This window comes from Danio rerio, chromosome 2, assembly GCF_052040795.2.
Source record: "Danio rerio strain M-AB ecotype USA chromosome 2, GRCz13ab, whole genome shotgun sequence".
Taxonomy (NCBI): Eukaryota; Metazoa; Chordata; class Actinopteri; order Cypriniformes; family Danionidae; genus Danio; species Danio rerio.
This window is the reverse complement of record NC_141022.1, coordinates 39,592,627-39,602,847: the sequence shown is the minus strand read 5'-3', so window position 1 is coordinate 39,602,847 and position 10,221 is coordinate 39,592,627. Positions and strand designations below refer to the sequence as shown.

General features: G+C 35.6%; 1 long non-coding RNA gene across 1 annotated transcript in view; it reads right to left on the bottom strand.

The window, feature by feature from the left end:
- Positions 1–310: 310 nt before the first annotated feature.
- Positions 311–10,221, bottom strand: part of LOC147837154 (uncharacterized) — a 71,843-nt gene continuing 61,932 nt past the window's right edge. The window contains exons 2-3 of the long non-coding RNA XR_015478720.1: positions 5,601–5,684; positions 311–3,408 (exon numbers count right to left, since the gene is read on the bottom strand). This is a non-coding gene — a long non-coding RNA (uncharacterized LOC147837154). The remainder of the gene's footprint in view (positions 3,409–5,600; positions 5,685–10,221) is intronic.

Here is a 10,221-nt window from a genome sequence, read left to right as displayed (position 1 = left end):
ACTCAATAATAAACCAGGTTAAAAATGAACGGTGGTCAAAGCCTTGTTTTGTCCTTCAGGTGAAGATTCCAATAAGGGTGTGATCTTGCATAAAACTATGAACTTTTACATGTGTTCTACACTGTACCAGTGAGATTAATTTAGTACTTAATGTAAAACAGAACAACAAAAATCTCATATTTGTTGAGTGCTTTTATCATTATACTGAATATTCTTCAGTAGTGGATGTGATTGTAATGTAATGTCAAAGCCTGGCGATTGATTACTTGAGCACACAAATAAAAACTGCACTTATGAACTTATTTGAGGATTTTTTTTTGTCTTTTTGTCTTCCAGTACAGTAGGTACAGCAATGTTTCAAGAGGTGGAGCTCTCAGACTAGTTTGACATGACTTAAGGTTGTCTTCTGTTGTGAATACCTCATTCACTGTTAGTCTTTCTGACAGCATCAACCAACATGCATCTTTCTGTCTTTGTCATTTTGTTTCTTCATATAGGTGAGTTCTGATTAATTATTTTCAAAATTAGTGACTTTCATTAAACAATAATTTAATTGCTTTGATTAATATTTTTTTAATAAAAAAGGCAAAAGACAGTATAACTATAGCAGCACGTAAAATTCTGAGGTTTTGGAAAGACATTTAATACCCTACACTTAAATTATGAATGGATGCATGATTGAGAATGTGTTATATGAAAACAATGTTAGCCAAAATGAAGGGTGATCATAAGGAAATGGATATAGAGGAGAATTAAATTTTCACTTACACTATGAACGTGTCTACCCTGCTGGTCTCTATAGGATTATCTTTATGCATTTGTTATCGTTTTTCTAATCATTTTTTCTAAATTTGTAAACAATCTTTTTATGCATTTTGTATGCTACTGTTTGTTATATTAAGAAGAAACCAATAAAAAGATTGTGTGATTGTGATCTGTAAAAATCTTCTTGTTTTATTTTGCTGGCTCTCATAGGTATCATCCAGACAAACATGATAACATCCCATGATCCACAAAAACAAGCATTTGAAGGAGAATATGTAAAACTTGCATGTAACTACAGTGGAGCACCTGATAATCTTCACTGGTACCGTCAATATCCCGGATCGACACCAATGTTCCTCCTTTACATCTACGAAAGCGGACTGAAGAGTGACAACATACCAGAGCGCTTAACGCCGAAAATCAACAAAACTAAGAAAGTTGTGGATCTGGAGATCTCCTCTGCTACAGTATCAGACTCTGCTGTGTATTACTGTGCCCTGCAGCCCACAGTGACAGGAAACACAACAATACTGTACAAAAACCTGACACTGGGAAATGTGTTTAATGTGTGGAGCATCATAAATGCATCCTAAAGTAAAAAAGAAATAAATTCCCTGAAAAACAACTTATTAGTTTACAAAAACAACATTCATATACATACTTGTACTAATTGTATTGAATCAATTAAACGTTTACTCATTTTAACTGTAAGTAAAAGTATTATGATGTTCAGCCTCATTGGTGTGTTCTCAGAGCAGTTCTTTGGTGTCTAAAAATAAGTCGTTTCAAGCACAGTTCTAGGTTAAACTGATATCAATCTCTGTGTATTAGTACTTGAAACCTGCTATAGGTTACAGGTCATAATGAGGTTGTGGTTACACCTGCGGATCTCTGAAACTGAAACAGACATGTACGTTGAAGCTAAATATGGATATTCACCTAATATAAAAAAAGAAAGAAAAAAAAAACACTTAAGAAAATGGTTATAAATCCACTTTAAAAATAAACTGAAAAAGCTATATTAAATTACATTTCCTTATATTGAATTATATTATATTATGTTATGCATAGTTTCAGGATTAAACTTTAATTTGGCAGTGTTGTTTTTAGATATAAACTAAAATCTTTTGATCCAATTACACTTCCTGTAGTCTGTTGTAATTGCCAGCAGTGTTTTCTCTGTTGAAGATTACTTCCTAATGAACTACAACTCCTATAACTCTCTGCACTCATCAACTCCTACAGCAGCTGACAATAATCTGGACATTTACACAGACACAGCTACTGCTCATTTTCACTGATTACAAGAACCACACACACAAGTGTTCTTGATTCTTGCCTTGTTCCTCATTTTGATTTGTTGCCGCTTAGTCTGACCTCTTGTTTGTATTTTGACCTCGTCTTTTGGATTACTCGTGATACTGTTTTGCTCCCGTTTATGATCACTGCCTGTACAACCTCACCTTTAATAAACTGCATTTGAATCTGCAAGTCTTTTGTCTGCATCTGCTTTATAACACACAATGTGATTATTTCACAAATTATTACTATTAAATATCCCTTAAAAAAATTATTATTATTATTACTATAGACCTTTTTCACAAGCCTGTCATGACATGTTTAACGGTCATCAGCATCTTAAATCTTTGAAAGTTTTTATATTAAAATCTTTTTAAACGTGTGTGGCGTAATTCTCTCCTCCGGCTGCCGTTATCAGTCTCACACAATTTTTTTTCCTTTTTATGAAAGTCTTGATAACACCATCGTGAAGTTTTTCTTTTGTTATTTGAGCAAATAAGATTGTAAAAAGTTCTTTTTTGTATTCTACCATTCACAGTGCTCTAAGTTATGCCGACTACAGCTACTAAAAAAAAACGGAAAATGGTTCCATTACAAATGTACATTTCACATTCTCACATGTCTTTTCTCATGGTTTCTCTGCCTTTTTTATTCTGACTAGTTTTATTTAATCTTCAGGCCTCAGATGATGAGATGTGTACAGTAGGTGGAGCTTAGAAAGATACTCAAGAGGCACTTTCAATTCTCTATCACAGCTTCATTTAGTGTTTACAGTGCAGTCATTATGTTCCTGTGCTCCCTGCTTCTGCTGACAGTAATACAAGGTATGTAAGAATCCAGTTAAATATCCAATTTATGCAATTTATACACAATATAGACATTAGGGTTTCTGCAGGTTTTATCAATTCAAATTAAAAACATTTTAAACCCATAATGAATAAAATTTCAGGCTTACACAGGGCTAAATGCCAAGGATTTCTAAACCAACAGAAAAGTTTTTTACTAAAATTGACAAAACTCAAATATAGTTATTTATTATACATTGGATACATATCAATCCAAATGCAAAGATTATGCAGTTTTTTAATTCACTAGCAGTTTTCCATTCACTTTCTTTTTAAACAACATCTTATTTTGCAGATGAATGCTTTGCGCAAAATATCACACCACTGCAGGGCACGACACAAGTTACTGAGGGAAAGACAGTCACTCTGTCATGTAAATATGATGTCAGTGTCCAGAGTTTGCTTTGGTATCGACAGTATCCTGGATCAGGACTGGAATTTCTGCTGCTTGTCATCGAGTCGCCAACAAAGACAGTTATACATGCAAAACCTCCCATTCCTAGAGTGGATGGAGAAATGAGTATGAGTGATAAACGTGTGAATCTGGAGATCTCCTCTGCTGAAGTGACTGACTCTGCTCTGTACTACTGTGCTCTGGTGCCCACAGTGACTGAAAACATGCTAACACTGTGCAAAAACCTATGTGCAATAGAAAAATGCTGCAGAAATTAAATCATAATCATATAATAAAGTGCTTTTCCTCTTTGAATTGCTGCTTCAGTAAAAAATGCATATACTTTTCAAACAATTTAATTATAAATGCAATAAGAATCATGTTGTCCTAATAATTGCTGTTTCCTGACATTTTGTGGACAGCTATATCCAGATTAAACCATGTTTTTTTTCCTCACACATTTCTTGTCATTTATTTATTCTGGCCAAATTGATATGGTATACAAGCTTTAGATGAAAGATTGAAAGTAAAATATAATGTATTAATAATATAAAAATGGCTGATGCCAATGGCTCAATAATTACATGGAAAAAAGATCAAATCATTAAAATCATTAAATGATTAAATACTCAAAAAATCTAAACATAATCTGTACAAAATATCAGACCTGAGCCTAATATGTACAAAAGAGGAGATGTCCAATAGGAAAGCAGCTGGTGTGTACTATGCCCAAGAACTGGCACAAAACCATCGGTTAGTTGGGCTAAATCTTCTTGAACAATATTTTTCTGGAGCAGCAAAATTTATAATTTACATACACTGGCTACTGTTTGTTAAGTTTGCTTAATAAATATGTTTAATTTCAGTATTATGTCAAATAGAAGTTATTGGTGTTAAGAAAAATGCTGAATATTAAAAATCATATTCAAATGCTTCCGGTGAACTGTATGCCATTACAAAATCAACATGTTTTCTTTAAAAATCAATGACCTTCAGTGCCTGATTGATATACAATACAAAGTGGGTCTCAGAATGTCCAAGAAGCACTGCATTAATTTACATTTTATTAACATAAACATTTGTTTTACCCTAGTATTTTTTTTCTATGGCATTTCTGCGCTCGCCTGCTGATTCTGACAGGCGCAAATGTAAACAGGTTTTCATCTCATTTTATGCTTGAACAACCTAATGAATGCTGATGTCTATTTAACTCAGGCGTGCTTAACCCTGTTCCTGGAGATCTACAGTCCTGAAGATTTTAGTTCCAACCCAAAACAAACACACCTGCCTATAATGATCAAGTGCTGTTCAGTTCCTAATTAATTGGTTCAGGTGTGTTTAATCAGGGTTGGAGCTGAACTCTGCAAAAAGGTCGATTTAAAAACAGGGTTGAGCACCTCTGATGTAATAGATTATATTTTAATTACAATACAACAATGATGCTGTAAAAGAAATCCTATAAAATAAAATAAAAATTTACATTAACCATTCACCAGAAGTTTATCAGTATAGGAGGAAACACTGTGTGTTTACCCTTTATGAAAGTGTTATGAAAATCATTATCAGCCACAAAAAAAATAACAAAATAAAAAAAAACTATTAATCCCTAATTAATTGCTATGTGGTGTAATATGTGGTACTGACTGGAGATGATTTTATGGTTCCTTACAAGTATCAAATAGTTCTCACTGGATCTGACAATTAGGCTAAATTATGTTTAACTGAGGTCAACATAAATTTCCTAAATTCGATGCAATTTGCAAAAACAATCCACAAGGGGGCCCTCTTTACCTAAATATGCTTAGATCCTCTTTGATAAACTGCTTGTGCTTATAACACAAAGAATAGGGTTTCAGACTCAGTTGTCATTTATTCATTGTCAGAAATGCTATTCCAGTTTTCCCTGTGGCTCTTATTATCTTACTATACAGGTAGATAAATAAATAAAATTAAGCAAACCAGCTATTAAAGTCCACAATCAACACTTAGAATTTTTGTTGCATTTCTGTTAATCTCTTCCATTTATTATTCTCAATTTCATCCTCTTAGGTGATGCCTTTGGTGAGGGAATTGCACCTGTCTCGGGTTACAAAACCGTCCCAGAGGAGAAAACAACGACCCTGTCCTGCATTTATAATGGCTCAGCAGCTACAGATGCTCTCCAGTGGTATCGTCAGTACCCAAGATCCAGACCAGACTTCCTTTTTCTAGTTAACGAAGCTGCATTTAAACAACCTGCTAATCCTCCCATTCCTGGAATATCTGCTAGATTAAACGAGGAGAAAAATTGTGTGTACCTGGACATCACCAGCACTGCAATATCAGACTCTGCGGTGTATTACTGTGCTCTGCAGCCCACAGCAACAGGAAACACACAAACACTGTACAAAAATGAAAGAAGGAGTCTTTGTTTATTGAGTGTGCTCTATGCTTATGAAATAATTCATGTTTAGATACTGGTCAATTTCAATGGTTAAAATTTAGAAGGGATATATCTACACCCAGTTAACGATAATTATTATTTATATTATTACAACAATACAATTATCATACAACAATAATTACTGTTTTTACATTACTGTGAGGTTTGGGTTTAGGGTAGGCATTAATAAAATACAATGGGTAATTTAATAAATATTATAAATAATACTAAGCATAATTACCATTTTTAAATAATGTTAGGGTTATGTTTAGGATTCAGGTAGAAGTAGATGTTAATAAACTACAATTAAAAGGTCATTTCTATTTCTCGTTAACTTCTGACTGCATCTCTTCTACAATCAATTTCATTCAGTACTTTAAATCCAAGATTTTAAGTTTAATGCCCCATTCACACGGGACTTCAGCGTTATCGCTTGACAGAGGTCGTGTCTGAAGTTGGGGCTGTGAATGGGGCGTAAGATGTCTTATTGTCTTCACCTGGTTTTAAGTCTTTCAACAAAAACAGCAGCACAGCGCACAAGTCACACTTTAGTTTGAATTTTGTCAGGACATCATGCAGTTATGCTACATAATGATAAAATATGTTATCCTTTCCTTTACTCCATTTCAGAGATAATTAGCATAATATGGAATATATATAGAATATTTATATATTACTCACTATTACTGTAGCATCCATTTTTACTTGTACTTTTTTTTTTACTAATAAAGACTGAAGAATTATTATGTTGGGTTGTCATGTATCATAAATAAGGGTGTCACGATCCTCCAAATCCTCGATTCGATTACATTTTCGATTCTAAAGGCACGATTCGATTCTTGATTATGAATAATTAATTAATTAATGACCAGTTAATTATTTGTAGCCTACCGTTTAAACTACCTGACCTGCATGGTCTTTGTTTTACCCATAAACAAATCCTATAGTAAATGAATAAAGGCAAGATACACACATAATTACCACCTGTCAATCACTTTTTCTGCGGGACTCGTGAATAGGCAGTGATCTGTGTCGTTATAATGGCGTCAGTAAAAAAGACGCACAACCAACAGGAATCAGCCAACAGTATCTGAGGTGTTCGCTAAAATGACTAAGTACAAGTGAGTGAAAGATTGAAGCAGTCCTCTGACTGCCTGGACCTGCTGTCTGGAGCACATGGCTGTGTGTGCGTCTGTGTCTGTGTGGTCACGTGATGTGCATTTTTAGAGGTAGAGAGGAAGGAGGGCTGCTCAGAAATGCTACACGCCACTGTGGATGTCAAATCGTTGTCGTTCTAAAATGCCATTTAAAAACAAAGACGGTGTAAACAGGGCCTGAGTGTGTACTTTTCGCGAGCGGATTTGCAACGGGGGCGGGCGGAGGATCGCGATGCTGGTGTTGTCTATCGGACGAACCGTACGTAATACATACATAGCAGAGCTTGCAAAACTGTGTTTTTTTTGTCGACAACACGAACGTTGTCAACATAACTCACTGGAAATCCAAAATGCTTCCACACCGGCGACTTCATTGAAAGAGGAGAGGATTTAAGCTCTGTCGACGGGTCTCCTGCTTCTGCAGTTCAACAAGCACTTCAACAAGCCTGTTTTTTCCCGCTTGGCAAGACAAGCTGACATGACATGGGGGCGTGGCAGCATCGACGATTCTATTTTTTGATTCGATAATCGAAATTGAGCATAAATTTCAATCGATTTCGATTTGACTCCCCTAATCATAAACAGTTCTTACGATGCTATACCAGATATCCATTTGCAAGTTCTTATTGCATTCTGAACTGGAATCAGAAGGGCTCTCAAAATAGCTTTTGAAATTAAACATACGGCAACGTGTTAAGTAAATACTAAATAATAAAACTTTACTTGCTGTACTGACTATATCTCCAGTTCAAAAGTAAAGTGGCATGGCTTGTTTATTGAAGCTGCCGTATCATCAAAATACTGCACAGATAAACTGTGCAACTGTAGGGTAATGACATCTATTGATTATGTTGTAGTAAGCCACATAGTAAAAAGTTAACATTCCAGTAGCACATTTATATTTCATAATTAAAACGACTTGGTAATAAATACTGTTTTAGGCAAGGAATTTATAATAATGTGCATCTATTTTACCACTGAAAGTACATGCATCATCATCATCATCAGATATGTGGGAGGAGCTTCAGGATGTTGTTTTGCCATTCATCTATTTCTTCACTTCAGGTTGCTCCTCAGTGATGCAAAAATGAGTTCTCTTGTTTGCCTACTTGTAATGTTGATCTTAATAGGTGAGTAAATGTTTACTTTAACTTTAATTATCATAAATCATTACTGTTTACATGACTACACAGAAAAACAAAAGGCAACAACTCATGACAGCAAATATTGTAAGTAAATGACTGAAATTGCTGTGTCTTTTTCATAAAATATTCACAGATCAATCATTTGGCCAGTCAATAACAGCACTGCAAACCACAAAACAGGCTGTTGAGAGCGAAACGGTCATTTTGTCCTGCAAATATGATACTCAAGCAGACAGTTTACACTGGTATCGACAATATCCAGGATCTACACCAGAATATCTGCTGCTTGTTTATGAATCAAACACCGTGTTTCATGCTGAACCTCCTTTCCCAAGACTGAACGCCAGTGTGAATAAAGTGGAGAAGCAGGTGAATCTGACCATCTCTTCTGCTGCAGTCACAGATTCAGCTCTGTATTACTGTGCTCTGCAGCCCACAGTGACAGAAAGAGCAGCTACACTGTACTAAAACCTCATAGAGAAGCTCAGAGTGTGAAAGAAAGATTCAGTGACTCTGAATGTGTTGAAAGGAGTTTTGGGTGGAGCTCTGCAGGATTTGACAGAAATGCTCATCTGTCTGCAGTTTCAATTGCTGTTTGTTGTGCAAAGATGATGCTTCACTGCTGTCTGCTGGTGTTGTCTGTAACGCAGTGTAAGTCATATACTGTACTACATTGATTTGATTAAAGTTGAAATACTTAATAATACCTGTATTTATGTTTAAGTTAGTTATTAATTGCAATCTTGTATTGATTGCTTTGATGTATATTTTCTGAACATCTTCATCTGTTCATTTTCTCCTAAAGAAAAGCCTTCTGTTTTCTGCAGATACACTGGCACAGTCAATAAGACCACTGCAGAGCGATGTTTATATCACTGAGAGGACTCCAGTCAAGCTCTCATGCAAATATGATGGCAGTGTATACAGTCTGCATTGGTATCGCCAGTATTCAGGAGCAAAACCTGAATTTCTGCTTCTTGTAACAGAGTCAACCAGCAAAATTGTGACCTATGCAGATCCCAAAATTCCTGGAATGGATGGAGAAATGAGGATGAGTGAAAAACAAGTGGATCTGGAGATCTCCTCTGCTGCAGTATCAGACTCTGCGGTGTATTATTGTGCCCTGCAGCCCACAGTGACAGGAAACACACAAACACTGTACAGAAACCTCTATAAAGAGAAAGAACAGCATATCTGTTCATTATTGCCGCATGTTGTTTTCTGTTTGGAGATTTAATGACATAATTTGAAAAAATGTGAGTTAATGTGAAATAATGGATTTCAAAAAGTGAAAATGTCAGCAAACGAGCAAATCATACAAACAAATCTTTATGAATTGTAACCTACAAACTCATAAGGCAAACGTTACTGTGTGTACTGCTACTGGTTTGTTTACACCTCAATCACTTTCTTAATCTCACGTTTATCTAAATGGCCCTGCAGTGTAAATGTTTACTTTTAAACATACAAATACTGTCTTACAGTTAATGGAGATTTTTCTACCTTCGATAATAACATCTATAATTTACATTCCAAGGTTTCTTTTCTTGTCGCTTCATTTAACTTGCTTGCTTTAGCCAAAGTGATCTCATTAACATATTGAAATGAATTTATTCGAGAGAGGAGACAGTGTGGGGTGTTGTGGAAGAAAAAGATATCATTTACTTCAAAACTCTAGCAGCCCAGGTGGCGACCGTGCCTTTGACTCTGGGTGATACTTACAAGCTGGTCAGGGCAGGTGAAATCTCAGGATCTCACCACGACCCTGAAACAAGATTTTCAACTTAAACTTGTCATGCCCATTTTCTACACTGCCATTTCTAATACATATAATAGACAGGACGACTCTGTCTCAAATCAGACTTGTCATACTAAGTAAGGCCCCCTTTACACAAACGCCGTTTTCATGCTAAAACACATTATAGATCAAAAACGATCCGCATGCGCGTTCTAGCGAATATATGCAGCTGTTGTAGTAAAAAAAAGGCAGAGTGTAACTGCACAATGGCGCCTAAAACAGAAAATAGTGCAAACAACGCTCCTATTTCTGTGTCTATGTTGTTGTTGCACTGAAGGCTGGTCTTGTGTCTTCCGGTAACGTTAAAGCCATGTTTATAGTCATGTGATAGGGGCTTGATGAATAAGGGAAGGATATGCAATGACACAAAAGCCCCAATCCGCTTGTTAAGTGGTG